A 10394-nucleotide genomic window follows, 5' to 3' on the forward strand; every position below is an offset into this window, starting at 1 on the left:
GTCAGTACACGGTGCCTTTTAGGAACCTGGACAAACAACACTATAAAGATACAGTTTCCTTCCTGTGCAACATGAGGTGTATGTACTTCTAGTGTGAAGAAACACGCACACAAGGAGGGGGAGGAGGAGATGGCTGCTACCCTTATTAGAGATAGTGTGTGTTGGGGGGGGTGAGTGGTGCTGGTGGTGGTGGTGATGTTGGGGGGGGGGGGCAAACCAGCATGAGGGCAGGCAGGATTCACAAAAGGACAGGATGTTGTTGATTTGTACCGAAACCACACGCAGGAAATGAGTGTGAATTTCCTTTCTCTTTGACATCCTAGTGTGTGTGTGTGTGCGTGTGTGTGTGTGTTTGCTGCGGAACCACCACCCACACCCCTTGCTGCCCTCCCTTCCCGACTCCCTCCTTCAGATAGGGGCTTTTAACCAGCCAAAGGTTGCCCCTATTAAGGGTTTGAATACATCACCATGGCAACGACAACACCTCCAAATTGGGATTATTGCCTTTTGGACAAAGACACTTGGAAAGAGGAAGTGCATTATTTGTGCATGGATCAATGTAGGCCTTCCATGGCAGTTTACAGACAGAAGCAATCAAACCCCATTGAAATGTCAAGCCTGGTTGATTTGTTTCATGTAAATAAAAGTGTGATTTGATACATAAATGGTTATTGAGATGGAATGTCTGGTAGATGAATACATAGACTTGATTAATGAGGCAATTAAGGTTGCAATCCCATTATTAATATTTTTTAATGGATAATAAAGCGGCTTGAATTTATGTCATAGATATGACTGCGAATTGGACGTTATCATACATCCTCGCAAGACTGACCAGTTGCAGCTGAAGGCAGCCCCGTTCGCGATGCCGCCACACACAATGCGTCATTGAAGATACGGTGTTCGTTTGCTAATGACCAGTGTTATGTTTGCACCACACATACCTTTTGGAATGAGGTCCAAAAAGTTCAACCTTGGTTTCACTGGACCCTAACAAAATCTCCCAAACACATGTGGGAAAATGAAGGAAGTGTTAATAAGTGATATTGTTCGATAAGCTCCAGAGATCGACAATAGAGAATGCAGAAACAGTGCATACGCAGCAAACGTGACCTCATTCTAACAGTGCAGCTGCATGTCCAACATGACTCGACATGGAGTGCTCTTTTCAGTGTTGATGTCTTGTTGGCGCGATCATCCAGGCGCACTATGCACGCATGGGGGAAAGGCCTCTGTGTCTCTCCGGGGTCGATCTCCCCCGGATTCCGTCCCTTCCCATTCCATCCCATCTGATCCCAAGACACCCACCCCACTCCACCCCACCACTTTCAGCTTTCCTTCCGGCCACATCTGCTCACCACGAAGTCATAACGGACAGCTCCATCTGCTTCTGGAGCATATTTTGTATGACATGGATTTATTTGTTTTTTTTAGTCTCTAATTCAACTGAGGCAACAACATAACAACACCCCACCCAGTTTGAACTACACGAATACCAGTCTTGTGTAAAGTACCTGAAAGTGGTACTTGAGTAATATTACAAGCACTTGAACAGAAAATAACTTCATGTTTGTCTACTTTCAAAATATTACGATCAAACTGTACCCAGATAAAAGTTTAAGAACAAACAGTTTTTCAAGGTTAAACACCAATTTATTGTACTCAACGGTTAAATACAACAGAACTGAGCTAAGCTCGCGTGCCACTTTGAGAAGCACTGGTCTAAGGTGACATTTGCTGTACTTACATACCAAAAGTCATTAGTGAGGAAGCATTAACAGTGTGTTACATGACAAGTCTGACTAATCTAATTACATCACTTATGTCTCTCGGTTACTTTGTATTTCACGAATTTTTGTCAGTCTCTTACAAACAATAAGCAGGTAATTTCCCCCGGTGTGCGTGCATGTGTTTGTGAGCACACGTTACGTGACAGTGCTTTGAATGCAAATGAGTGCATTGCCGTTCACAGTTGACGTCAAAAGCTTCCTGTGGCAGGTTATCGGTGTCCTTCCCCCTTTGGCGTGCTCTGCAATACGCATCTCATGACCGTTAAAGCTTTGTAGACTGCATTTCACTCCAGGTTGCAGCAGTTTGTCAGTGTCATTTTAGTTTAGCGTTTATTAGATTTAGTATTAGTTTTTTTTGTCTTTTTTTGTGTATTTCCTGTGTGCAAGGTTAAAAAAAAAAGAAATCACAATTAAGTATTTTGTCGTAAACATTTGACCAAAAATATTAATTTTATTTTATTTTTTTAAACAACCATTGTACAAATCAAATGCAGGTACTCCATAATCCATAAACTTTGAAGTACAAAAAGTGCAGTGCATGACACTGCTTCTCAAGGTGAGACTTGTTTTCAATGTTTTTTTTTCTGTTTGTTATGCTTTTAATTGTCCCTAGCTAAGGTAGGGAGGAGTACCGGTAATTGGTTTAATTTTACCGGGGCGCTGGTCCTTGTATTTAGACAAGCAGATTTTGCATAATTTTTAATTGCACATCACCAAGTTATGAATGGTGGACCGCCAAGAGTCACCAGATGTCATTTTGAGGACCAGTGTGCAGGTGTGCCGATGAGCACAACAAAAATTTCCAGTTTCTCGCAATCTGGCGAGCCCTGGTTCCTCTTTCAAATAAATCCCGCGAACCGTACTCCGAAAACAGTCATTTGAAATGTCAGTCTGAGTTTAAAGCACACCATGTTCCGCACAAAACTAGCAATTAAAAAACACAGGCCTGTTTCGAAAAAAAAAAAAAAAACGCTCGCCAATGCCACATGCACACACAAACACAAAAAAAGATCACTTTATTTACTGACCCTGAGTTTGCAAGTTGGCTTAGCTTGCTTCCTGTAAATATTTGCGTGGTAAAGGAACATTTAGCAATTCTGTTCTACCTTCTCTTGAATGCTGATCTTATCTCTATTGCAGTCGTTCTTGCTCCAGCCAGCCCCCAAAACGGATCCAAATTGTTCCCTGATTGTTGCACAAAGTCATTTATTTATCATCATGGTTGTATCCTGACAATGGGTGACGTTATTTTGGGGTGGAGGTTTTGAGCTGAGAACGGTTTTGGAAATCCGACCAGTTCTGACGCTTTAGGTGGACTTGATGTCTCCAATGGCTGTAAGCCAAATATGAGTATAAAGTCGTTACTTAAACCCTCTTGTGACACTGTAGGTCAAAGTGACCCTTTCCAAATGTAGTTAAAATAGTGTTTAAAGTACATATGATTGAATATAAAATCTATAACCTTAAAATATAGGCCCAAGTCATATTTCGACTTTTTTTTTCCTTCTAATGATGCTGGTCCCCTCTCCTAAAATCGTCTCCATCCTTAGTTAAACAGAAATGAACATCATTCAATTCCCTCCTTGAAATCAAATTATTAATACATATCATCCATATTTGGTTCTGTTTTCGTCTTTTCTGGGGGAAAAAAAAGAAAACGACATTCCGTGGACGTTATTTTAAGAAGGTCAATTTGCAAACAGCCCCCCCCGCCGCCCTCCCAACACTATACTGTACATATAGACTTTTAACTATATCACCCTGACATTTTTTGTTTATTGTTTGTGACTGGTTGTAACTGACATGAGTACAGAGTGGGATTAAACTAAAAGCAGCACTGGAGTATAAAGTCTTTAGTTTGCCCACAGTAAAAGAGGCGTATTTCGAGGCTAGGTAGCTTTAACTCCTCAAATATTGACTTCCTTCCTTTGCGGCCTGCCTGCTCGGGAGCTGTGTGTGTGTGTGTGTGTGTGTGTGTGTGTGTGTGTGTGTGTGTGTGGGTGTGTGTGTGTGTGGGTGGGTGTGTGTGTGTGTGTGTGTGTGTGTGTGTGTGTGTGTGTGTGTGTGCACTCTGGACTTAGTAGAGATGTGTAACTGGGGTCTGAGTGTCCACATCCATCAAAATAAAAGACCCGGGTGTCTTCTGGCCTACTCTGAATGCAACACAATAGGATTTTGTGAATGTGAAGTAGGTAAAATTAGTTAACTAAATAAATACTTTATAGAATACCGTACAGTGCCCCCAAAGACAAATCCTGAATCTTTCGCTTGTGAATTGTGTCGCAGATAGAAATACATAAATAGAAAAGTACAACCAAACAGGCCCCAAAGCAAACAGTAAAACTAATCAATGTGTCAAATGAAGCAATTTCGTGCAAAAATGTCCTTTATCGTATGTTTCGGATTGGTTATATTTGGCTGCGAATGAGTGCGACAAACTTGGAATGCTCAGAATGCGAGCGTCGCCGAGAGCCCGTGAGGCAACGGCCCTCGTGGCACGTCACGCCTCAGCGATCGGTTGCCCCCCGAGGGTTGGAGTGCAGTCGGGGTCCTGTCACTCCTCTGAAGAAAAGTTCAGGGGTTAACTTTCCTCCTCTTTGCCCCGGCTGCGGGGCTGCTTCCCCACTCAGACCGTGAAGTGGGGGCGTGGGGGGGGAGAGAAATCGTCTTTGAATGGAACATTTCCAGATGAAAAGAATAGAAAGGGATTTGGCGTCGTTGGACGCAGCATGAGGTCATGTGACCATTAGCCTGCAATGCTAGCCTGTTATGATGATGGAAAAAGGAGACCCTTTCTTCTTTTTTTCATAATATAAAACAATTCTGATGTGACTGTGATATTCCTTGGTCAAAAAGGTCAGGATCAAGAATTACGGGATACTTTTCACAGCCTATTTTTATCCTGCTGAAATTAGCCTGTTTTGAAGGAGTGATCCTGTCTCGTGCAATTGGACAGCTGCGTGTCTTCAGTCTGGTTTTCAGTGGCATTATGGTGTTTTTGCAAAAGCATAGTCCTGACTGTGTGGGGAAAAAAAGGCAGGGCCTGTAGAGACCATAATACAATTTCTACTTGTGGACCCAGCACTGCCTACACTACGCTGTGTGTATGTGGCGCATGGATACTCATCAAACACAATCACTCCCCACCATTACGAGTCAAACACTTCACTGATGAATCAAGTGTGTTCTGATAATCAGAAACCAATCAGTGTTTCCAAATAAACTCCTTGACGACTTTTTGGGCATTGACATGTTTTGCCAAGATAGTGTTTTTACTCTATACTCTGATGACCACTTATAATCTCAAATCATCTTTTCCCATGGAAATGAATGGAAATACTCATTAGTCAGTGCAGCATGTTAGTCATTAAAAGCAGAGGATAAAGAATATATGACGGAGTGCTGTTTTTTTTTGGCCTGTCTCCATGTGTTTGTGTTTAATCTGTAAAGAATTAGAGCACCGTAACATAGATGCTATTTAGCATTAGCTTTAAAATAGCTGAGAGAAATCTGTCTATCCATCCATCTATCTCTCCATCCATCCATCCATCCACACATAATGGAAACAAGCTCAAATGATACCAGAGAGGAATAAAATACAGTGGGGCAGAATTGAAAAAGGGATGAGGCCTGCTGTGATGAGAACAGCTTGTTAGCACCACTAAGCTAACCGAAATAAGATTTCACTGCACGTGCGTTCACTCATCTTGACGCTAATCACAAAAGGACAGCGTGACTTGTGAGGATGTGGCTCAAACGTTGACTCCCTTGACTCAGCGCCTTTTTTGTTGTGATCGACGATGAGGTGGCCAGTTTCCATATGAGAAAAAAAACAAAAAACTCAAGCCCCGGCCACTACAGGATATGAATCAGGACCTGATTCAAGATGCAAAGAGCAGACAATAAATGACTCGTGGTTATTTTTACATGACAACGCTCAACTAGGATGATTCATTTTAGCTCTTGGAGCTCAATTAGCGATTATTACTGTGTATTCTGGTGACGTTGACGTTTGTTCTCCGCTCTATCGATGAAAAGCACTCGTCAAATTTATTCCTAATAATACCCGCGTTACCATGCATGACACAAACGTTTTATTAGGAACACCAGTAATGGGATCCAATTCAAGAGCTGTCTTAAAAATACCGGCTTTACAAAGCTAGTAATGCTCACTTTTCATTGATGCTGTCGGAGAGTATGCATCTATTGGTTGTTTATGTGAACATAAACATTTTTTATGGTAAATTTTTCACAAAGCAATGTCGGTCAGATTGGATTGTAGTGGTGTACCTTTGGTTGAGGCCCATCGGGGCGAATTATACCATTTAAATGCGCAGTAGTAATCCTAGAAAAGCGGAGTTATTCAATGTATTCTTCCCTGACAGGATTTGACAAAATTGTTCTTCTCTCATTGAAGTATTCAAAATATATTTTCCCCAAAATCTGTTAGTAATGATATGATGATTCTGTTTCAGTCGGTTTAATTTTTTCCAAATGTATTGACGCCTTTTGTGTAAAATTGTAGTTTGATACATTTTTAACATCGGTTTCAAAAATGTGAATTTATGTTTGTATGCTTTTATTTTTAATTTGTATTGAGAATTCATGCAATTGTTTCAATGTATGTCCGATTTGTTACTATTGCATTTGTTGATTTAATTTTAAAGTTTTTTTTTTAATTTCAATTCGTCAAGTGCATGTTTTTTTAACGTTAAGCATAAATAAGCCTTATTTAAAATTGTTTCAGATGCTCAAATTGTCTCACTTTGCCTTTGTTTTTCTTTTACTGACCTGAAGCGGTGACAAATGACCTCCACCTTTTTCCAGCCCACCATTGATCACATCCGCACCTTCATTTCCTTTAATTGAGGCGCTCACATTTTGTCTATCAGGCAGATTAGCCTTGGCATTTCCAGGTGAACATTACGTGTGTGTGTGTGTGTGTGTGTGTGTGTGTGTGTGTGTGTGTGTGTGTGTGTGTGTGCACGCCTGTGTGTGTGTGTGTGTGTGTGTCAAAGCAAAGAGGGGAAGTTAGCTCTTTGATCAAGCTAATGAGCTGCCACCTCTTCCTCCAGGGCTTGCAACTTAGACTGGGGGGGGGGGGGTGTATGGACACCTGAAAAAACACACACCGCGACCATGCATTGCTTTTAGCAGCACACACACCCGATGCGTCACACCCGCATCCTGTCACCATTATCCCCTGGTCACCCCCTGCCAGTTGTCTCTATCTAAGTGTCAGTCACACCCTTACTTCACCTCCAGTGTCCTCACCGCTAGCTAACAGTAGCCTAACCCCTCACAATGGCCGAGCCACCCACCTACTGTCGTGGCCCCCCCACGCCTCCTACCTATCAACCCCTTTCTCTCACAATAGCTCGCCAAAACATGTTTTTTATACACATATATATATTTTGACATTATTGACTTTTCACCTCAGGAAGTGTTGCCTTCTGTGGAAATGAGCCGTGATTGGATGACAACACATACATTGGTGACTCATGGCAAACAAACGGCAGACGACAAGAAACAAAAGCTGGTGAATCTCACAAGGGGATTGTAAACAGTAGATAAGATAAAATGGTTGGTTCCTGTTTTCTTTGGCCTTTTATCTCTGTATCTATTTGTTGATGCTTATTATTTAGTGACTTGGTAGTTTAGCAGTTCCTTAATTGCTCAATAATTGTCATGAAAAATTACATTGGCTTTCATCAACTACTGGTACTTACTAACCAATTCATTTAGTTGTGGTTTTATAAGGAAGGCGTCTTGTACTCTGTTATTTTATCATCACTTTGCATTCAGACAAAGCAAGCAGTTTGTGTTTGGTGGGACAAAAGGCACATGATAACTGCGGTGCTAATGCGCATCAACAACCTCGCTTAAAAAGAATTTGTTGGCCACTCATGTCTTAGCAGTCACAATCCTGGTTGTAATTTCGCCTTGCAGACATGTTTTCATGAATTGTATCTCACTATCCTCAAAGTGCTGGTCCCTGTTTCCGGCGACGAAAGGATTAAAATTTGATCACTTAACCTTATTTTTTTTTCTAATAAATTATTTCTGTTTTAATGTCAATGTAATTATTTTTTTATTATTTTAGTTCAGTCAGTGATCGTTGTGTAGTTCTTTGCTACAGTACTCAACAAGGCTGCGGTGTATCCAGGCAGGTTTCTAGCCTCCCACTTCCTCACCCTTCCTCTGCCCTCCTTTCCCCTCTTTACACCCTGATGTGTGTCACTCAAGGTGGCGACAGGCCGAGATGGCGGCGCCGATGCGAAGTCGGTCAAGCGATAAGCATTTGTCTTTTTTTTTTTCTACACTGCTGCTTTTTCCTTCTCTTTCTTCCGCACTCTCTCTCCCATTCTGCATAGCCTTTTGCAAACTGTTGCTATGTGACCCACTGACCCGTGACTTGACTGTGCTTTGACAGCAGCCATCAAAGCACTTGACTACTTCAGAACACTGGTGACAACCTCAAACTGGTCTAAAAGCACTGAGATGATTTATATTAGATTAAAAAAAACAAAAAAAAAACTGCAGTGAAACATGAAGCAAGCAAGGATGTAATTGGAGGACTCCACCGAGGAAGCCACGGCGGTCTCCAAAAAACATGACTGCAGGTTCGAAGTTTACAAAAGAGCGCTTGGATAGTCATTATCGTGTGGATGTATGAAGCCAACGTTGAGTTGCTTGAAAGGAACGCGAGGGGGAAAAAAAATACAGACGACACTACCATCAAAATCTCGTACGAACTGTAATGGGAGATTTACATGGCGTGGGGCTGCTTTGCCTCTCCACGGCCTGATAATGCAGGTCGTTCGAAAAGGTTCGCCTATTTTTCTTGCAACTCTTTCATCCTCTTCTGCTTCCTGAACGCTAGATAACTTGCATCTCACAGAAAAACTGATTTCCCAAAGAAAAGAAAGCTTAAAACAGACATGGGCAAACTACGGCCCGCGGGCCGGATCCGGCCCGTTGGTCTTTTTCATCCGGCCCGCCGAAGGTTGGTACAGTACATAATTATGGTTCGATGTAAATTATTGCATTAATTTCATTTGGACTTGTAATACAGGCATTTAAACGCCAGGTGGCGCAGTTACTTGAAGTCGCAGAGCACAGGGAGGGAGGGGGAGACGATACGGAAGCCCGCAGTAGCACTAAATCAAGTAAGTCCCGCTCGATACGACGAAATAGATGTATCCGCACCGCTATTTTCTGTCATTGGATCCAAAACGGCGACATGCAAGCGACTCTTTGTTGCAGTGAGTTTTCCTGGAATTGCGAAATTTTTACATCCTATATTAGAGCATGGCATCCAAACAAAGAGGAGCGGTAATGGCCGCGGAAGAGAAAATGAAGTGTATCTCATTAAACGAAGCGGGTTACGAAGTACGAAACATTCAGGAGACGCTTGGAGTCTGGAAGACTCAAATCTACGAGACTTTGAAAAACGAGGAAGCGATTCTTGCTCAGTCCGATTCGGGCTATTTCCATGCTCAGAGTGAATTGCTTGCGGCTCGACGGACAGTCAAGTAAATGAACGTTTCCTGAAATGGCTTGACTGTTATCGTGCTAAAAACTTTCCGCAAACTGGACTGCTAATAAGAGAGAAAGCGAGTTCCATAACGCTAACTATGGGCATTGAAGACTTCGAAGCGTCCTGCGGCTGGCTTCAAAAGTTCGAAGCACGACATCAGCTGAGCAACGCTGTCTTGTGTGGTGATCGAGGGGAGGTCGAGTTCGAGACAGTGAGTGAGTGGAAAGAAAGCCACCAGGTCTTTTACTCGTCTCATTTTGGAGCAAATAGTCCTACCTTTGTTATATTTTCTCATATACTGTACCTGTACTGTATGCCGCAGTTTTTGGGCAATATATTGTTGCTCTTTGTTGCTTGTGTTGTCACCAATGTTTGTTGTTAACATACCGTACTTGGACGTTCATACAGGACATATACGTTATCTCACTGTTCTCATGAAAAAAGTATGGTAATACTTGAATGCTTTTGTTCTGTTGATGTTTGGTATGGACTGTCAACATATACGTTTTTTTATATGTACCATATCTTGTGCTGACCCGGCCCACCTGTCAAATTTAGAAATCAATGTGGCCCCCGAGCTAAAAAGTTTGCCCACCCCTGGCTTAAAACCAAAACATTGTGTTTTCACCCATAAACAGATGGCGCGGGTGTGGTGACGAACATGTCGAAGGAGGTCTGTTTCTTCTGCTGCATGTGAGTCACTTCACGCCTGCTACCACGGTCACATTACTTCCATTGTCATTTACATTCTGCTTCATCTCTGGTTTCCCTTGCTGGTGGTGTCTCGAAAGAAAACAAATAAGCCCAAGAAAAATGTAAACATACTTTCATCTTTAAGACTTTACATCAACACCACGCTGCCAACTATGCCCCATTTGCTTCTATCACTATTCTGGTTCGATCACATTTTTCCTCTTTGCCATCACCGGTATTAGTGGTGTCACACCCACAAAATGATAATAATAATAAAATAGAAAGAAGCCACAGAAAAGGCATTGCACTTCATTTACTCATGTTAGATGTTCACTGAGCTAAAGTAGTGGACATCCTGTCTGGAAACACCC

General features: G+C 42.1%; 1 long non-coding RNA gene across 4 annotated transcripts in view; it reads left to right on the top strand.

The window, feature by feature from the left end:
• LOC109517975 (uncharacterized) overlaps positions 1 to 10394 on the top strand; it is a 68215-nt gene that overhangs the window by 30345 nt on the left and 27476 nt on the right. For all 4 annotated transcript variants that reach the window (XR_002168637.1, XR_002168636.1, XR_002168639.1 and 1 more), the window contains exon 2: positions 9969 to 10023. This is a non-coding gene — a long non-coding RNA (uncharacterized LOC109517975). The remainder of the gene's footprint in view (positions 1 to 9968; positions 10024 to 10394) is intronic.

Source organism: Hippocampus comes, unplaced genomic scaffold, assembly GCF_001891065.2.
Source record: "Hippocampus comes isolate QL1 unplaced genomic scaffold, H_comes_QL1_v1.1 scaffold59, whole genome shotgun sequence".
Lineage (NCBI taxonomy): Eukaryota > Metazoa > Chordata > Actinopteri > Syngnathiformes > Syngnathidae > Hippocampus > Hippocampus comes.